The sequence below is a fragment of the Anas acuta genome, chromosome 4 (genome assembly GCF_963932015.1).
Source record: "Anas acuta chromosome 4, bAnaAcu1.1, whole genome shotgun sequence".
Taxonomy (NCBI): Eukaryota; Metazoa; Chordata; class Aves; order Anseriformes; family Anatidae; genus Anas; species Anas acuta.
This window is the reverse complement of record NC_088982.1, coordinates 15,808,223-15,826,477: the sequence shown is the minus strand read 5'-3', so window position 1 is coordinate 15,826,477 and position 18,255 is coordinate 15,808,223. Positions and strand designations below refer to the sequence as shown.

At 39.3% G+C, this 18,255-nt stretch overlaps 2 long non-coding RNA genes across 4 annotated transcripts in view; one reads left to right on the top strand and one right to left on the bottom strand.

The window, feature by feature from the left end:
- The window catches only part of LOC137855634 (uncharacterized), a 21,194-nt gene extending 15,806 nt beyond the window's left edge, over positions 1–5,388 (bottom strand). The window contains exon 1 of the long non-coding RNA XR_011095863.1: positions 3,916–5,388. This is a non-coding gene — a long non-coding RNA (uncharacterized lncRNA). The remainder of the gene's footprint in view (positions 1–3,915) is intronic.
- The window catches only part of LOC137855633 (uncharacterized), a 23,288-nt gene extending 5,033 nt beyond the window's left edge, over positions 1–18,255 (top strand). For 2 of the 3 annotated variants that reach the window (XR_011095862.1, XR_011095860.1), the window contains exons 2-5: positions 5,396–5,518; positions 6,409–6,544; positions 13,055–13,111; positions 16,538–17,247. This is a non-coding gene — a long non-coding RNA (uncharacterized lncRNA). Of the gene's footprint in view, positions 1–5,395; positions 5,519–6,408; positions 6,545–13,054; positions 13,112–16,537; positions 17,248–18,102 lie in introns of those variants that run through there. The other variant, XR_011095861.1, reaches the window with a different exon arrangement.

The following is an 18,255-nucleotide window of genomic DNA, read 5'->3' as shown; positions in this document are numbered from 1 at the left end:
AGATGTGTGGATCAGCAGTTAAATCTGGCACTTTGGTGGGTTAATGACCATAAATGCTGTGTCAATAGAATGGCTGCTACCACACTACTTTCTGACTTCATTGGAAGAATTAAACTCAAGAATGTTTTTGAAGGTAGACAGCCCTTGCTACTGAAAGGGGAAGTCATATCTTGGAAGGGATGCTTTGCATCAAAACAGCTTTATGAACAAAAGCTGTTTCTCTGCAGAGGTATTTCTGATTCTGGATTTTTTCTTACGGACGTTTTTGTTCCTCTGTCGTGACACTGAAATGGTTAACAGCAAACTTCTGAAATCAGATTTGAAAAGCTTGATGAAAGAGCCTGATGTTTTGCCTGATTTTTCTTTTCTTTTCCTCTGTGGACAAAGGCCTTGAATGCTGAAGGCTGAAAAGCCTATTATCACCAGAAAGAAATGTAAGTAAACAAGGCATTACAATAATGAATTCTACAGTACATGACACGAAGGCAAGAACTAGCTCAGTGCAGCAAGCAGTGAAAGATTTGGCTGTATCTTGGCAATTTTTCAAAAATGATAACAATAAGAGGTTTTGTCGCTTCAGACATGTAAAATCAAAAGGATATTTCAGCACTAAAAATGATACTGAGAGTTTCTAACCACTGACCCCAAACCAGCATTCAAAAATAGACATTAAAACTAGGAAGCTATAATCCTACAAGCCATGCACAATCAAACCTAAAGAGCTAAAAAGATTGAAATTTTAAAGTCCATTTGAAATTAGGTTGGCAATAACTACCCTTAACCACAGGAGAAGGATTTTTGATATTCAAAGTTAAGATGTGATAAAAAGGAATAATCCAAAAATTATACCACGAGTATATTTCAAAATCAGCATTTGAAATGGTCTGAAATTCCCCAGTCTTGTTCCTAAATAAACAGCAAATACAGAGGCCATGCACACAGGTAGTTTGGACTATAAAGGCTCTAAGATTTGTATTTGTAGGAAGTGAAACTGTGCATGCATGAGATGATGAAAATTGATATTCAGTCTTGCTACAGTGCATTAACAAAGTGTGTAAATGCATCTAAAACCAAGTAAAACCAACACTTTTTCCAAACTGGTGCCTGAGTGATTTGGCAGATTAGAAGGGATCTGTTCAAAACTGCGTTTACTGACAAAGAAAGTTGCATGCTGAAACTCCCAAAGCAGAAGAGATTGCCTGTGTGTGTGTGAAATACCTTACAAAATGTAAATGAATACAGAAATGAAGGCACAGTATAACAACCTCTTAATGGTGAATCGTGTCTTTTTTGCACTATCTGCCTCATCTGTGAGCGAGGAGAGCCCTCGCTGCCTCTGCACGGTGTAGCTCTTAATGCCATTGACAGCAGAGTATTGCTGACTTATCTGGGGCATCCTATGGGGATGAGCAGTGTCGCTTCAAGAGACATATCTAAGGAGCAGACAGGATTGGACTGGGCACTTGTTCCTTTCTTTACCTAGGCCCTAACTAAACACTTGCACCAAAAAAAAAAAAAAAAAAAAAAAACCACACACAAAAAAAAACAGGGCTTTAAACATGACAAATAATGCACTGGGGTGAAGCAAAATCCCACTGCAGATGGGGTGCAGGGTGTATTTATGTATTGTCACCTCACTAACTGAGGTCAGCGCTGTGCCTGACAATCCACAGCGGAGCAAAACAACCGCCCTTTTTCTCCCACATTAAATTGAACAAGCATGACAGACTTTCAGCTACTGCATGACCTTCCCTTTGGGATTTGCCCCTCTGAGAAGTTTGTCAGAGCGGCGTTCGCAGAGCTGGAGCAAAGGAAGTTCAAGCAGCAAAAACACCACAGATCTCAGTTCCTGACTTTGTGTTCTTCTGCAACAAACTTCCCCACAGAGACGAGCCCCGAAGACTCTTCTTTACAAGCCCAATGCCTCAAAGGCCGGGGGTATGCCCAAGACTGGGAAGAGTAGCTAAGATGATTTCTCTTGGGTGAAGATGACCTTCAGGGGAGAGAGTGATACACAGTGTGATACACACTTTTCTAATGAGGAGTGGAAAGCAGTACTGCTCCATGAAAAGGCACGAAAAACATCTTCCTTGTAAATATTGTCACCAATGAGTCAGCATCCAGGCTGTGACTTGAAGTTGGCAATGTTAAAGAAAGGATTTGGGGCATGGGAAAAGTGTTCCCTCTTGACAGGATCAGATCAGGCTCTGATCCAGGCTTGGATGGATCCCAGGCATTTCTGATCAGTTCAGCTGAATCCCCACAGCAGAAACAATCCGAGCCTGCTCTGGGACCAGCAGCAGTAATGACACATTACAACCACAATAGTAGTCCTGCCTACCCCAAGTTCAAAGATTTCTGTGTGGCGTTGTGTGACATAACATGGCATGCTCTTATGCAGCTACAGGGAGTTTTGAGTAGGATAGAAGAGTCTGAACATGTTCTTGATTACTGCTTATCATTATTCCATCACAAGCCAAGACCATTCAGCAACAGGAGCACCGACAGAACAAAAACAAGCAAAACTGCCTTCACCTCTTTAAGATCTACAGTAATCATGTGTATGTATAAGAACTTTGACATTAGTAAAGTGTGAGACCTTTGACAGGCTTCTCCATATGGGCCAGAGTGGAACTGAAACCTGGACTCTCCAAGGAAATTTCAACTTCGAAGGTCTGCCCCAGCTTCAGTGTGTGGGGCTGAATAACTGAAAAAAAAGTTCTCAGCTTCAGCTAGTACCAAAATTGGAATCAAGATCAAACACTTGGTTCATGATCAGGTCCTGCTAGCCCTGCTCTGCTGACAGCAAAATAAATAAATAAATAAATAAATAAATAAATAATGTTAGTTTCAGTTAAAGCTCTGACTTGGGCTATATAAATGAATGAAATAAAGTGTCAGAAACTACAATCTTTTTCGGTAATAAACAGCCCACTTTGATGTATGTGTTTGTTGTTGTTTTTTTTTTTTTTTAACTGATTCCATGAAATAAATCATTTTAATGTGCAGGTGAGGTAGCACTTTCATGTCAATTCAGTTGCTTTGTGCTGTCTATTTTAACATCTATATGTACAGAAACGAGGAAGACATATGAAGACAAATAGAATTGTAACAATAGTTGTAAAAATAAAAAAATAGTAAAAAAAAAAACAAACACTTGATTATTTGATAAAACACATACTTAGGTACTTCATAATGTGTAAACATTTATCTGAAAGTCAGAAAATAATAATTCTCCTATTTTTACTATAGAGACATAACCATATACCCCTTTCATGGGCAAAAATTACTGCCATGAATACTGTTGTTTAATTAATGTGCAAGGGAAAAAAAAAAAACATAATATTCGACGTAGGCACGTTTATTTAGAAGTTCTCAGTACCCAGTGCAATTATTGGCAGCAGTGGGATTATGGGTGATCATGCTCATAACTTTCAGCAATATAAATTACTAAAATTTCTGCTTTGTCAGCATATCTCATGCATCCAGAAAATTTACTGCTGTTTTTTTATAAAAAAATTGTTGCATTAGCCACTGGGCTGGGATATTCTTTCTCAACATTAAATAGTTCCTCTAGAGTTCACTACTTTCCACATACATAATTGAGTCCCAATGGATTTCTGTGGGTCTAGTAACACATTGGCGCCATCAAAACTCCTCTGCCATCTAGATGGTGAACCCAACATTTTTATTAATTTACTGCATTTGAATTAAAATATGAGTAGTGAACTACAACTCCCAGACACATTCCACAATATTCATGCTTAGTATGTCACAAAATCATTAAAGCGTTATTGTAAAACTCAGGAAGGCTGTGGGGTGGGGAGGGCAGCAGGGAGTGGGACAGAGCAGAGTGAGAACAACCAGACCAACTGAGACAAATTGCACTGAATTCCATATGCCATACATACTTACCAAATGTTATTTATCCAGAGAAGACAATGTTATGCAGGAATGAGGAATAGCACAGTATGATATGAAGAGGAATTGCTTGGCCAATTAATTTATTTTTCCTGAAAGGGAAGGAATCCGTAAAACATTGTCATTGGACAACTTAGTCCTAACAAAAGAGTGTAGGCTTTACAGTGAGTATTCCATGTGGCAGGTTGTTTACTTGTAAAAGCTACTGAGTGGGTTGCAGAGACGAAAGCATGAAATATCTGCTGCTTTTGTGTTTTGGTGGCTATAACCAAACCCTTTAATTTCCAGCCTGGCAACAGAAACATGAAACATGGGAGTTTTGTTGAGCATTATGCCCAAGCTAAAAAATCATAACGATATTTTTTTCACTATAAACCTGTTCCTAGAGATATTTTCCTATTTTATAAAACCTATTTGGCTCACAGTGAAAATCCCCCTCTGACAGAAGCTTCATCTGGTGGCTGTTTAGGTATCACCCAGTGCGCTAAGCTTCTTGGCACTGTCGTGATATATTTAATGCCTAATATGAACACATCTGATGGGTACGTTTCCTGTTTACTGCAGGTCCAGTGCCTGGTCTGATAGCTAATTCTGACTACCTCAAATAGTAGCGGTGGGTTTTCTACTTTTGCTCAGCTTCTCTTTTCATTTGTATTTGCCAGGGGCTTAAATTACACCTGTCTGCTTCATATATCCTACCGGGTTACTGCTCCATGCAGCTGCACCTGAGAGACCAAAACCCTATTAGACTAAGTGGTGTGCAAACATCAGTTAAAAAAAAAAAAAAGGAGAGAGAGAGAGATTGATTGATACTTACATAAAGAAAAAGGCAGAAATGGAGAAAGAGGATGCCTGAGGAGATGTAGTAATGCTAATAGGCTTTTGTACATGTTATAAGACCTCCTCATAGAATGTTTTAGAAAGTACGTCTGGTTGCCAAAGTGAGGTCAGAAGAGATGAGAATAAAAGGAAAATCAAGATGAAAGAAAGGAATGAACCAGTGCAGCTAGGAGTGACCACAGAATGAGGTGGGGCTGGTTTGGCTCCACAGGCTTAGATCCAGTCTGCCTGTGAAGGTGGTGACAAAATAATTCTTGCCTTACTTGTAACAATACAGCCTATAATATGTTTAGATAATAAGGGATTAGCGATTAGATAATAAAGATCTACATGCCCTACAGCAACAGTCCTCAGCTGTTGAACACAGGTGGTTCTGCAGGGCAGAAAGCACTTTCTCATACCTTAGAAGCAGAAGCTTGGACAAGGGTTACCACCAATTGGCTAGCTGTCTATTAACATTTTTTGAGAAGTTTGGTGTTAAGGCTTCCTTTCTGTTATGTTTATAAAATTGTGGTACTCTTTTATCTCTTTTACTCAGTATTTTTGTTACAGAAATTCATTTACAGCTGTCTGTTATTAATATTTTCAGATGCAATAATTTACTTTTTTTTTTTTTTCAATGATTTCTTGAAAGCTACCTGAGATTCCCAGATCGGGTCTCGGAGTCTTCTGTCACTTCTGTGAACATATTTTTAGTGTCTGACTCTTCGAGTTCAAAACCCTGTACCTTGTGTTTCTGAACTGGCAGAGTGGCAAGGTTAGTATTTGATGGTCTCGGCACAAAAATACCAACCACAGCAAAGGTCCTTGAACAAATCCTAACACCCAGGCAAGGTGGGATACATCTTCTCCCTAGAGACAAAATACTGCCAGTTTTCTGGATGTCAGATAACCCAAACATCAGGGGGTCCTCAGTTCTATGTCCCAATAATGTAACAAATATTCCTTTTTTCTTTCCCCCTCCTTAGACGTATTCAAAAATTCCCTGTGGATATCTTTGCTTATATAATCAATTTATGGGTAGGATGCACTAAGGAATAAAGAATAGGTATCCTGTCAACAATTCACTATTGCAGAAAATAACATTTGTTAAAATTAGAAAGTTGTTGAATAAGGCCTTGATGATAATTGCTAAAGTTGAGTATTTATGGTAAAGTGACACAGACTTAGTCATTAGAAAAGCAAAATTCAGCATTTTAAAAGTGTTGGTTTCCACTGACTATTGAAATTCAATATGCTATCACTGGAATTATTTATTGATCTATTTAGCAGTTTTACAGACCATTGCTATATACTTGTTAACATTTGAAAAGCAAAACCAAAACAGCTATCTTTTCTGTTCAGTCCATCTTGTACCATGACACATTTCCTGGATGAACTATAAGCAATAAATTCCATGCTTGCTGCATGTTTTTGCAAAACTATAAAATCTATGGAGGCATCAAAAATAAAATCTAATAACACAGATGATGGCCAGGCATTCCTTTCACATTGAAACTCCTGTGGTCTGACTTGCAGAGGAATCTAGATGTGCATTTCGCACTGATTCCAGTAAAAGCTATGAATAAATCCTCAAAGCAACTTAGTCACTGAAATATCTTACTCATAGATGATTGCCTTCTAATACCATCCTCCTTCCTGATTTAGGAACTTGTGGGAGCAGAGAGCACTTCTGAAAGAAGAGAGATGCTTTTTCAGATACAATTGCACTTTGGAAGAAAGGACAAGACCCAGAAGCCAAAGCAGGCAACCTGCCTGGATTTGGGCACCTAACTCAGATCAGGTGTGACCCTCCGTCAGGATCCTGAGTAGTGAAACCCATTCGGCAACCATGCTTTTATTTTATTTTATTTTATTTTATTTTATTTTATTTTATTTTATTTTATTTTATTTTATTTTATTTTATTTTATTTTATTTTATTTTATTTTATTTTATTTATTTCCCCTGGTAAGAAGTTTAACTAACATTTTCCATACCTTTGGTCATTTTAGGATGAAACTTTCCATCTCTCCATTGGTGCTGTTTCACTTCATATAGTTACCACAAGAACTAAAAGAGGCAGAACATACAGAATACTGGCTAATGAACATGGACAAAAATAACTTTTTTTATTCCTGCCCCAAGGGATATAATAGAATATCTGTAATTAGAGACACTTCACAGAGATTTTAAAAGAACAAGGCCTGAGTAACCAAATAACTTGACCTTTGGGGATGTGGTAGACCTGAGATCAAGTAAATTCTTCAGATCATGCAGAAAAAGAATTTGAGTCTTTGTCCTTCATCTCCCTAATGATTGCTCTAACTATGTAACTCCCTTGGCCATGTGCAGAGTCTCTCCTTTGTCCACTCATCCATTTCCCCAAATGTTTTTGTTTCCTACTTGCTGGGTATCCTCCTGTTTTCTTTGCCTAGACTAAGTTGTTGGCTTTAGCTCTGGCAGCAATAATGGCAAACTTTATATAATGTTCTAAATGATAAAGAATGGAAATGTTTTGTTAGTGTACTTGGTTCAAGAATTGAAATCACAATACATTGAGTATAGTTCTGTGATACAATTTGCATCCTAATACTACTAGTAATTAATTCTAGTCCAAAATACTGTAGAGATTTCATCAAATGCAATTCAGTTATACCTAAAAAAATTACTAGAATTTCCTCATATTATTTTTTTTTCAAATCTTAATAGAAACACTCGAAAAAATAGAAACACTAGAAAAAAAAGTTGAAAGATGTAGATGCAACTGAAAATGTTTAGAGAAGAAAAGTGAAGTTTCATAGTCCAATACTTAAATTCTATTAAGATTTGACTGTGTCAAATAAATTGCCACACTTCTATGACTTTATGAAAGTTGTTTTTCAGGGTAGAAGGTAGTATTACTGAAAACAGAGTGCTTTATTCTGAAAATTATAAATTTTGGAACAAAAGAACACAATTTGTTTAGATTATCCTTTCATACTTAGTTAACCAGACACTTCATCTAAGGTGTGATACCATTTAAAAATAGTCATTCAGGTAAAACATAAGTATCACCACTGTAATATTACATGGCCAACACACTATCTGTATTAGACTTGCTTGGTATTGATGAACATGATCTTCAGGTGTGTATAAAACATAGGTTAAGTATTTCATCTTTGAATCTAGTTCTAAAAGCTAAGGAGAAAATCCTGCAGAAGGAAATGAGAGATGAGTCACAGTAACCCATGAGGGCAGTATTTCACCATCATCATTTGTCCTCAGTCCTGGTGCCCAGTGAGGGCCAGGAAGGCAAGACCTGAACACCTTGTGGTGCACCTCAGTGGAGCTTTGCAATGGAACCAGTCAGCTGAGCTCTGGCCAAAAAAACTTACCCTGAAATCTGAAGGAAGAACAGCCAGGTACACACCAAGCTGTCCTCTAACCCTGAAAACACATGACCATTTGTCACAGCCCCCAGGGAAGTATTGATGTAAGCAGCTTTATATCATCTTTTATTTGCAAGACTGGACAGTCTTCTGGTAACCTTGCAAGTGTGAAAACTCCTTACTGTTTTTCTGTCACAGTGCCTCTCTACAAACTGACCAGAATTTAGTCCTCTGTAATTTGGGACATCGCAATTTACAGTGAATGTTTCCCAATAATGAGAAAAAACATTTTCACCCTTTAGTCAATAAACATTTTCAAGCACTGCAGAAGCTAAACAGGAGAGCTCTAAAGGTTTGGGAATACTAAGCCCTGATTGATTAGCATTAATCATTTATAGTGAAAGAAGCAATTGCTTCATTCATGCCTCATAGTCATGCAGGATTTCATGAGGTATTTGAGAGACGCAGGTTTTGAACTAAAATATGACATTTGAAAATGTAAAATTCAACATAGGAGTTGCAGCTAATAAGTCTGAATTAGCTGAAAGTAGGCACTTTTAATTTCTGTCATTTTATTTTTTTAAGCTATATATTTTCATTGGTGGCTCAAGTTTTGTGTTAATGCATTTGAATGTTGTGGCACATCACAAATATTGTAGGACTGATCTGAGCTGCTAGAATGCAAGTGTTGATTTTATGCCATGCCTTGCAATAGATGTGCCTTTGTGTAAAGCAGTAAAAATTGGTAGAGATGGGATACAAGTAGCAGTAAAAAGAAAAATGTTGAGACTCTTTCTTTTAAAATACATCCTGCAGTTTAGCTATAAAGCTCCTTATTTTTAGAAAACCAGTAGAATTGTTCAGGCTCTGCCCCTGCAGTTTCAATAGCAGTCTAGTGCTTTAAAACCATGACCTTGAAAAGAAAGCGTTTACATTGTAAATGTACTGGCAGTATGTAGACTATTCTATGAGTGAGTATCCAACTGCGGCAAAAAGTTCAGAAGCAGGTTTTCTTTATTCAGAAAGGCCTAATCCATGGGGCTTTTTTAGTGGTAAAAGCACTTGGCACTAATTGTGACTTACTTCTAGCAATGAACCTGTATAATTCTCAACTTTCACACAGCCAATTAATTCCAATGAATACCAGAAATTGTGGATTCTGATAGGTGTTGATAGGTATTTCTGATGTTCATATATTCTACAAACATAGGGGAACTCTCAAAGCTTGTTCTTCTGCCCCAAATGCAATATCGTCTCATAGCTTGTGATTGTACACGAGTTTACGATGACCAGAGTACTTAAAGGCTAAGCAGCAAGCAATCTGTGCCGGAAACACAGGGACGAAGTGTGGCTTTCGAGGGATTTGCAGCTGCTCCCACTACTGGAGAAGCCCTTGGGGCAGCCTGATGGAGGAAGTATGATGGAGAAGAGGCCAAGCAAAACTGCAGGGACTCCCTGCATTGGGACCAATTCACAACAAATCTTTTGTGAAAAGTCTCCCCTTAGAAAAGCTTGTTGAAAAGTGTAGCTTTCCCTCACCTAACCACAAAATTAATGGGTTCTCCATTCTTGTATGGAGGCCTTGGTCACAACTCTACACTTTTGGGAGACTTCTGTATTGTTACTAAAGCAGAGATTTACCATTTTTATTATACATGAAAAATAACATACCTTCCCCAAGCTTACAGTTCTCATCTTTGAAAAACAGGATGAATGTTCAGAGCAGTAATAAATAAATCTGTTAATTTGTGCTAAAATTAAACTGGTCATTTAAAGAAATTTAGCATCTGTTCTTTGTCCTGAATAATCTTAAAACAACAGATTCTCTCTACTCTCCATTTAGTTAAAAATAATTGAAATCTTTTGTACAAGCTGTACTTGATAAAAATAAGTTGTAATTAAGATAAGTCACTAATTATTGTTTAATCTAATTTTTATAATTATATAGGATCCAAATAGGGTGGGGTCGATAGCTCCGTTAGCTTTGAAGTGGAACCGTGTCAGTGATCAAATGGTCACCATCCTCCTCTACCGCTGGCCTTCACCAACCAAGTGTGTTAGATATGACAGTGATTTGGTGGTAGGAGGTAGATGGGGCAAGTCAAGAGCCCCCAGTGTATTTCTGGCACAAGTATCATTGGCCGACTGTGGGATAAATGACTGAAAGGTCTCTCACGTCATTGCTGCTTCAGCTCAACTGCATATTGAAATAACCCTATCAGGGAAACCAAGGTACCTGTCTGAGGAAACCCCTTCAGACAGTGTGGCATTAAAACTGTGCTAAGGAAGTCTAAGGAAGGCCATCTGTGGGAAAGACCTATATATTTCTTAGCTAGTCATGCCCTACTATTTAGAGTGGAGTAGCTAATAAAAATATAAAGAATAGAAGCCTTCTAATTGTTGTCATGTTTCATTAATTTGCATCAAAGCATGACCTTTTAGAGCAGTCTTGTGAAAATTTGAGATTGGGACACCTTCAGGAAGGTTATAGAGAAAATAGTTGCTGCTGTACAAGCTCTCACACCTTTCAAATGCTCTAGCAATGTGTCTTATGTTTCTTAAGTGTATGATTGCTGCAGCCTCCATATCGCAGCTGGACAGTTTAATATAGAGCTGGTTATACTCCAGTGTCAATGGCAGTTTGATAGTTATGTCCAGGGACTCCATTTGACAAGATAAATAATCCGGTCAGTGTACACTGCTTGTTACACATTCAGTTGAATACCACCTGCAAGAATTCATCAAATGGAGCCAACAAGACAATGCCTTTCTAGTATTTGATATCCTGAGGTAAAACTGTCAGCTCAAAGGTCCTGATTCTTCTTCAGCATACCCATCAGTCAACGAAGACCTCAAACAAGTGAACATAGAAGGTCACAGTCTTGCCAAATATAACCACTTTGTCTACTGGCAAAGCACAAAATACTTACACATTTTTAAGATTTCACAAATAAACCAGGAAAGTCAGTCTGGGAGTTAATTGTAATTAAAAAGGGCAAAAGGCAGCTTGAATGAAAGTGGAACTCTGTTCCTCTGATTACGTGATCTTAGTAAAATAGGTGATTCTCTATACTTTCAAAGAACTTAAAACTGTGCAAGTCTTTTTGTCTTACACTTAAAGATAGTCTTGTAAGATTAATAACTGTTTCCCCTCTTAAACAGCATTATTTTAAAAGTTCTTCTGCAGAAAATTTCATGGAGAATGTGGAAAACTTTCAAAACAGTTGCTTTCTCCTCAGTGGAACTGAGAGTGCTGCACCTATACCCCACCTTAAGTGGGCATATGAACAGGGCATATAGCCCCGTATACTCTCTGACCTGGCTCTCTGAGGGCACTTAAGGTGACAGATGATTACAGCTGAGCCCCAAGTGTCCAGAGCATGCCATCTCAGGCTGGCCATCAGTCCCAGCTCCCTTAGCAGCATATGGTATGAGATATGGGATGGGTGTCCTTCTGGGGAGGGATGCCAAGAAATCTGGTCTGCGGGCTGTCAGCCAGACCATGGCACCAGCCTGGCAAAAGAAATGCAGAACAGCAGCCTAGTTGTCATGCCTCTCACCCTGTAGACACCGCCAGCGCGTACCCAACCTCACCAAGCGACAGAAGTACCCAGAAATCCAGCCTGACCCTGCTCTTCCCTGGCTGCTTTGAGGCTTGCAGCGCTGGTGTGAAGAGAGTTTATGATGAAAAAGCAGAGCAGAAGAAGCCTATATCCACAGGGGCATTTTGAGAAGAACAGCATGTTTCCATTGTTCTTCCTGCAGCTGAGATCACAGGGTTCTCTTAACCAAAGTAGCTGCTGGCTGTATTCTTAATGGGAACACTATGATGGCACAAAGGAAAAAAAAAAAAAAAAGTAATTTTTTATTTTAGGCAATCATTTTTAGGCTATCATTTGAGTCTGAAACTAGAAACACAAAAAATGCCCCTTAGAATAACTTTGTTATTTGGTAATGTCATTATACAACAGAACTGAGGTTCTTCAGGTGCCTTTTCTGAGCATTTCTCATAGTATCTTCTATGTATTTCAATAAAATGTCACCTTTCTTCTAAATTTTAGATATTATTTATGTTTCTTTTCTTTCTTTCCTTCTTTCCTTCTTTCTTTCCTTCCTTCCTTCCTTTCTTTCTTTTCTTTTCTTTTCTTTTCTTTTCTTTTCTTTTCTTTTCTTTTCTTTTCTTTTCTTTTCTTTTCTTTTCTTTTCTTTTCTTTTCTTTTCTTTTCTTTTCTTTTCTTTTCTTTTCTTTTCTTTTCTTTTCTTTTCCTTCTTTCTTTTATATGGCTTCGACAAATTTCTTGTTTAGCTTCAGGTTAAGTTAAACTTTATTTCAACATAGTTTCAACATAGTTCAACATAGTTCTTTATTTTGACACAGCCTACTTTCTGCATTGAAGCACCTATAGATACTCTCCCACAAGTCCTAGAAAACAGTAAATAGGTCATATTGTCTAATCATAGAATCATAGAATATCCTGAGTTGGAAGGGACCCTTAAGGATCATCAAGTCCAACTCTTGACACCGCACAGGTCTACCCAAAAGTTCAGACCATGTGACTAAGTGCACAGTCCAATCTCTTCTTAAATTCAGTCTGCCTCAAGGAAGAATTCTCTATACCTGTGTCATTCCTGACAGATATTTGTACAACTTGTTCTAAGCAGCTCTAATAATCAAATTTCCACATTCTCTTTAAGTTTTTTATTCCAATGTTTAAGTATCTTCTCAAAATTGAACTTATTATGACAAAAAAATAATGAAACTATGACACCATACTTTGAAGTGGAGTCCTTTACATTAATGTGAAATGACATCTTAATGTAAAAATGAGCAATTGTGTCTAGCAGTTTGTTCAAGATTGGTGCCCTCCCACTCAATAAGAAATAAAGAATTATCACTAAATTTCCACCTCTATAAGCAATTGCAAATTCATTCTTCTCATTTCAGGTTTCCTAATTCTAGGAGCAGACGCTGCATATCTGAACTACGCGTGCATCTTTCAAGGTACTTCAGAAGGTCTTTGTTGGAAATCATGAATCGTGAATGAAGATCTTTGTCTCATGAATGAAGATCTTCCCATTTTACATAGTTGATGTTCCATCCATGTTCTCTAACTGAGCTATATATGAGATTTGAGATCTTACCGATAATGTTTTGTATCTGGGATGCACTCTGCTGTTGCATGCAGTGTAGCTTGTGAAAGAGGGACAATTTTACGTAGCTGGACATTGCCATCTCCCAGTTGCTTGTCCCATCTTTCTTTTTTGTATGGTCATTGACTGTGAGCTCCACAAGCAAAAAACTGTCTTCTCTCCACATATTGGTATGCCTTGGATGACAAAGTCTTGGTCCTTTCACAGTAATAAATGCTAACAAAGCATAACTAAGGTCAAAGTAATGACAGTATAGCATCAAAAGCTCTTTAATAATAATAGTAATAAACAGTGGTGGGTATTTCATGTAAATAGGCAATCTTTTAAATGAAATTGCTTTTCAGAAAGCATACTGCATTTCATTTGAGATTCACAAAACACTGTTTCCATTTAAGAAATCTCTGGTCCATAATATACAGGATTCTGAGTCAATTTCAGTGTAGACATATCAGAGTTTCATTGTTATTGTTGTTTTGTTTTTTTTTCAGGGGTGGGGGGAGGTTGTTTGTTTTGTTTGGTTTGTTTTTGTTCCATGATATGGGCAATAGCTGGCATGGTCCCTTCATTCATTCTGCTGCCAGCTGCTTTATTAGCCATTTTAACTGTCACTGAGCAGGACTAACGAGCCACCAGAGAGACTGGCTGAAAGGGAAGTTAAGCAGCTGAATGGAATGGGGTTGAAGGAAGAGGGGAACATAAAACAAATAGCCCCCCAAAAAGTTACTTTAAAACCTTGTTCTGCTTTTCTTTAAAACAAAAAACACCGTGGGAATTACTGGGACACTTGCTCTCTTTCGTGAAGTGCAGAGCCCTGATCTTCTGGAAGGCTGGGGACCAATGAAATCACCTGCACTCACAGCCCAAGCACAGAGTCCTAGGAATAGTTTTTACTACAAGTTTGAACCAAAGCTTGTATAGTCTTGCTACTATTGTTTAGGTACACAGTAACTGAAAGGAAGGGGAAAAAATAAGAGATCTTTCACTGCTTCCATTAATGCTGGGTCACCCTCTTCACCCCCCTGCAAAGCACCCCTGCAGTCACAGCAGCTCCACACCGCTAAAGCCTGAGACCTTTACCTGCAGAGCACAGGCAGAAGTCCAAAAAGACTTCTGCTCCTTTATACAGTGCATCGAGCCAAGTGTCCTAACCCTCTTTATAAAGAGAGGCTTGCAAAAAGCAAGCTCAGCTCTGCGAAGAATGAGTCCTGCTGGAGTTCTCCTAAATCTCCAAGGCAGAAAGGCACCTCCCAGTCCCAGCAGAAGGGCTCAGATGCAGATTACCCTGCTGCTGTGCTCGCACAGCCGATCACGACTCAACATATGTTCTTTGCTTTTTTGGCTGGAGTTACAGTTGTCTTTCCTTTCCTCTCCTTCCCCCCCACCCCCTCCACCCTCACTCTGATTCTCACAGGAGCAATAAATGCCAGTAGTAAATATTCTCAGCCTTACAAGGATCTCACTAAATTAAGGTTCACATCCAAGCTTTGGGCAACTTCCTGTGTTCTAAATGGGATCCAAATGAGGGTTTTCCAAAGTCTATACAGTATAATAATAATAAAAAACATATCTAAATCATTAAAATGAGTGACAGCATTCCCTATACCAGTTCTGGGCTCCATAAATAATGTATAAAACCAATCTGCATTATATTAGCAAAAGATAAAAATCAGAAAAGGGTGAGAGCAAGAATGTTTCATTTTTTGATAACACAAAGAAAGCCTTCCCTGCGCCTGAGCTGAGAGCTCCATCTCGTGGGTGATGGTGGGCGCAGAGTCACCTTCCACTTCCACAACATAGTTTTTTTTTCACTTTCACTCGTTTTAAAAAAAAAAAAAAAAAAAAAAAAAAAAAAAAAAGCATTATGAGAATACAAGCCATCTACTGAAAAACAACAGCAAACCAAAAGGGGTAAAACAAATCAGCACCAGCACCCACAGCAGCATCACCAAGCAGCATCACTCTGCCTCATCCTACACCTTCTCCCAAACTCTCTCATTAGAAATGGACCAGTAACTTGTCCTCATCACAAACGGTGGCTATAGCCAAAACAACTAGTGTACATTGGGGTCAGTGATCTGCTTTGTGCATGAGCCAGGCTTTGCTCACTGTTCATGCCAGTGTTGGTGGCTGGTGGCTCCCCCGATGTCCCTGCCTTGAGGGGCTGCAGCCGATGCCCATTGAAGCACAGTGAAAGCCTCCCATGGAGCCCACTGGACTTTGGGCCAACACAACTGGGCCAGATCCTGCTGCTGGGCTTACTCTTTTTGTGCCATTGTGAGGTGGAGCCTTGCACTAACTCTTCAGTACGTGTTGAGCTCAGCTTCACCCATGTGTGTGGGTGCTGCTCATCACCTCCTGCCCCTTCACCTCCTCAGCTGTCAGAGCTCAGTTGCAGGAATCCTCCCCCCAAAATTTGTGCAACCTATATTGTATTTCTTAACATCTGCAAAGTGCTTGCAGGATGAAAGGCTATGTAGCCAGTTAGCATTATTGCCTGAGTCACCCCATTATGGCTTATTATGCACCCCTCAATGCCAGCAGTACCTGTAGGGCAGCACCATCTCTTCTAGCCACACTTTGAATATTTGTGAATACATCCCCCCTTCTTTTACCAAGAGAGAAGAGATAAAGCATTAAAAAAAACTAGCTTTCCTAACAGTTGACTTTTTTTTTTTTTTTTCTTAACACACCCCTTGGAATCTGAGATGCTTTAAATTTAACCATTATTTTCTAGACACCATTAACCAACAAAGAGTGCTTTGTTCCAGGCAGTGGTGAACAGCTCGGTACAGTTTATGAAGCAATATCCTCCTATCCGCTACAGAATGCAGCAATCTGCTGCACTGTCACAGGCTCGTGATTAATAGAAATTTGGATGTAGCCTTGGCTTTTAAAAGTTGTAGGCTGGAGCACAAAGGGGGGCTGAGGAACGACACAACACTGAGAAAGGAAGGATGCTGATATTGCATTGAAAAAAGGCACGGGAGCAGACCATAACAGAAAGCTCACACAATGTGAGCGTACCCTTGGGTGGGTTTCCACAGCCATTGTGCCACCACAGGGATGAATCAGCAGGGAGCTGCTTCCCTCTGCATGATGGTGACACTGGAGCCCCATGCCTGTAGGCCCAAGGCCTGCTCTTTGTTTCTGTGAGGGTTGAGGAAGGCCCTCTCTGTGACCACCAGGTGCTTCTAAATGCTAGCTCGAGCCAAGTATCCTGCCTCTGAGGCATCTGCAAAGGAACAAAATTCTTACACAGTCTCCTTTTTTCTTCCAGAGCAACTATGTGAGGTAGATTTTTTTTGGACATACTGGGAATTGCGTCCAAAAGGATCTGCACCGGCTTTCCAAACTTCAAATTTCAAGTGAAACACGTGAGAAGAGAGGAAAAATCTGACAGAAGAGGTGAATCAGAACTGAGGATTGTGCCATTTTGCACTCAGATGGGACAGGATCTTGCCTTGACTGTGCTGGCAGCCAGGCATGTGCTGATTCTGCTGGTGAACATGGCAAAACCCAGACTCCTCAGCATGGTGGTGGGCTGGGGATCTGGGACCAGCAGTGCAGTTTGTGATGGAAAAGGCAAGAGCGAGAAACGAAAAGCAGACCAAAGGGAGGCAAAAACGAAGAAGCTTACAAAATTAATCTTGTATATATTAGATGGAATATAATGTTAGTGTTCTGTAACATTTACACTCGAGGCAGAAGGAAGTACAAAATACTGTTTGGTGGATTGCTGCAGTTCAATGGCCATCAGCTGTTCATAAATCAAGTACATAGACAGACTGCAAACCGCCTTGCTGGCATGACAAAGACACAGTGATTAATGTTTCCGCTATGGATTAGGGAGGCACTGAGGTAATACTATATGTAACTCCAAGATGCTACCCTTTTTTCACTTCTCAGCTGAAGGCCAGGCAAAATTTAGTCAATGTTACCTCAAATTAAACTGCTAAAAGGGTGCTGTATGTTTTATTTTTTGCATGCATGCATAACCTTGCAATATATTTTTATTTTATTTTATTTTTTTTTTGGGGGGGGGATAAATTCGGTAACTATTAGGCAGTAACTTTCTTACATATATTTCCTTATTCTGTGCTTCTGCATACGTTTCTGTACAGGCTGCATTTTATCATACATGTATATATATACAAGTATATAATATTATATATATATATATATGTATGTATGTATATAATATCTAAGTCTCCTTCACTGAGGTGGTTTTTCAGTCTCTGCAGTGTGGCATCAGCCCAGTATCTGTAAGTCACCCAGAGTCCTCAGACTGGAGAAACAAAAATAAATAAATAAATCAAAAGAAATTCCCAAATTTCCTCGGGAAGGAAAAAGAGAGAGCCCAAAGATGCTCGGGAGGAAGAAGGGCAGTGCCCCTGCACTGCTGGGGAAATTAGGAGGGGCTTGGGACACGGCAGGCATTGCACACACGGCTGCCTTGCATTGCTCATCCCCTCCAGACTACAAGGCTGCCTCCTCTCATATTCCTCTCCTATACAAATTTTTGTCAGTAAACTCAGATTAGTTCAGCTCTTAAGACACGGGTGTAGCTGGACTGTTTTCCATGACAGATATGTTCTGACAAACTTCAAGGAGCAGCAGTTTGTAAGCGCCCTCCTCTCCAAGGCGTGGGCCTTTCAGTGCTCCCTATCCAATGCTATTTTCTGCGCCTCTCTGCAAAGACCCAGGGGATTCATTAACAGGATTTACTAATCTCTTTAATTGACTAAGTCTGGGAAAAAAGTCGCAGATGCTTCCAAGCTAATATTTGATTCTGGATTCCCACATTAGAAATAAGACTTATGTTTTTGGTGTTCTTTCTCACAGCTAATCTCCAGCACTGGTTACTCTGGTCCTACCCACAACATCCAACACTTGTACTTGTGTGATTCAAGGGACTTTATTTGGATGTGCTATCTGATGGACAGCAGTGTTCGAACAGAAACTGAAAGACATTTGTTGGAATCATTGTCAGAAAAA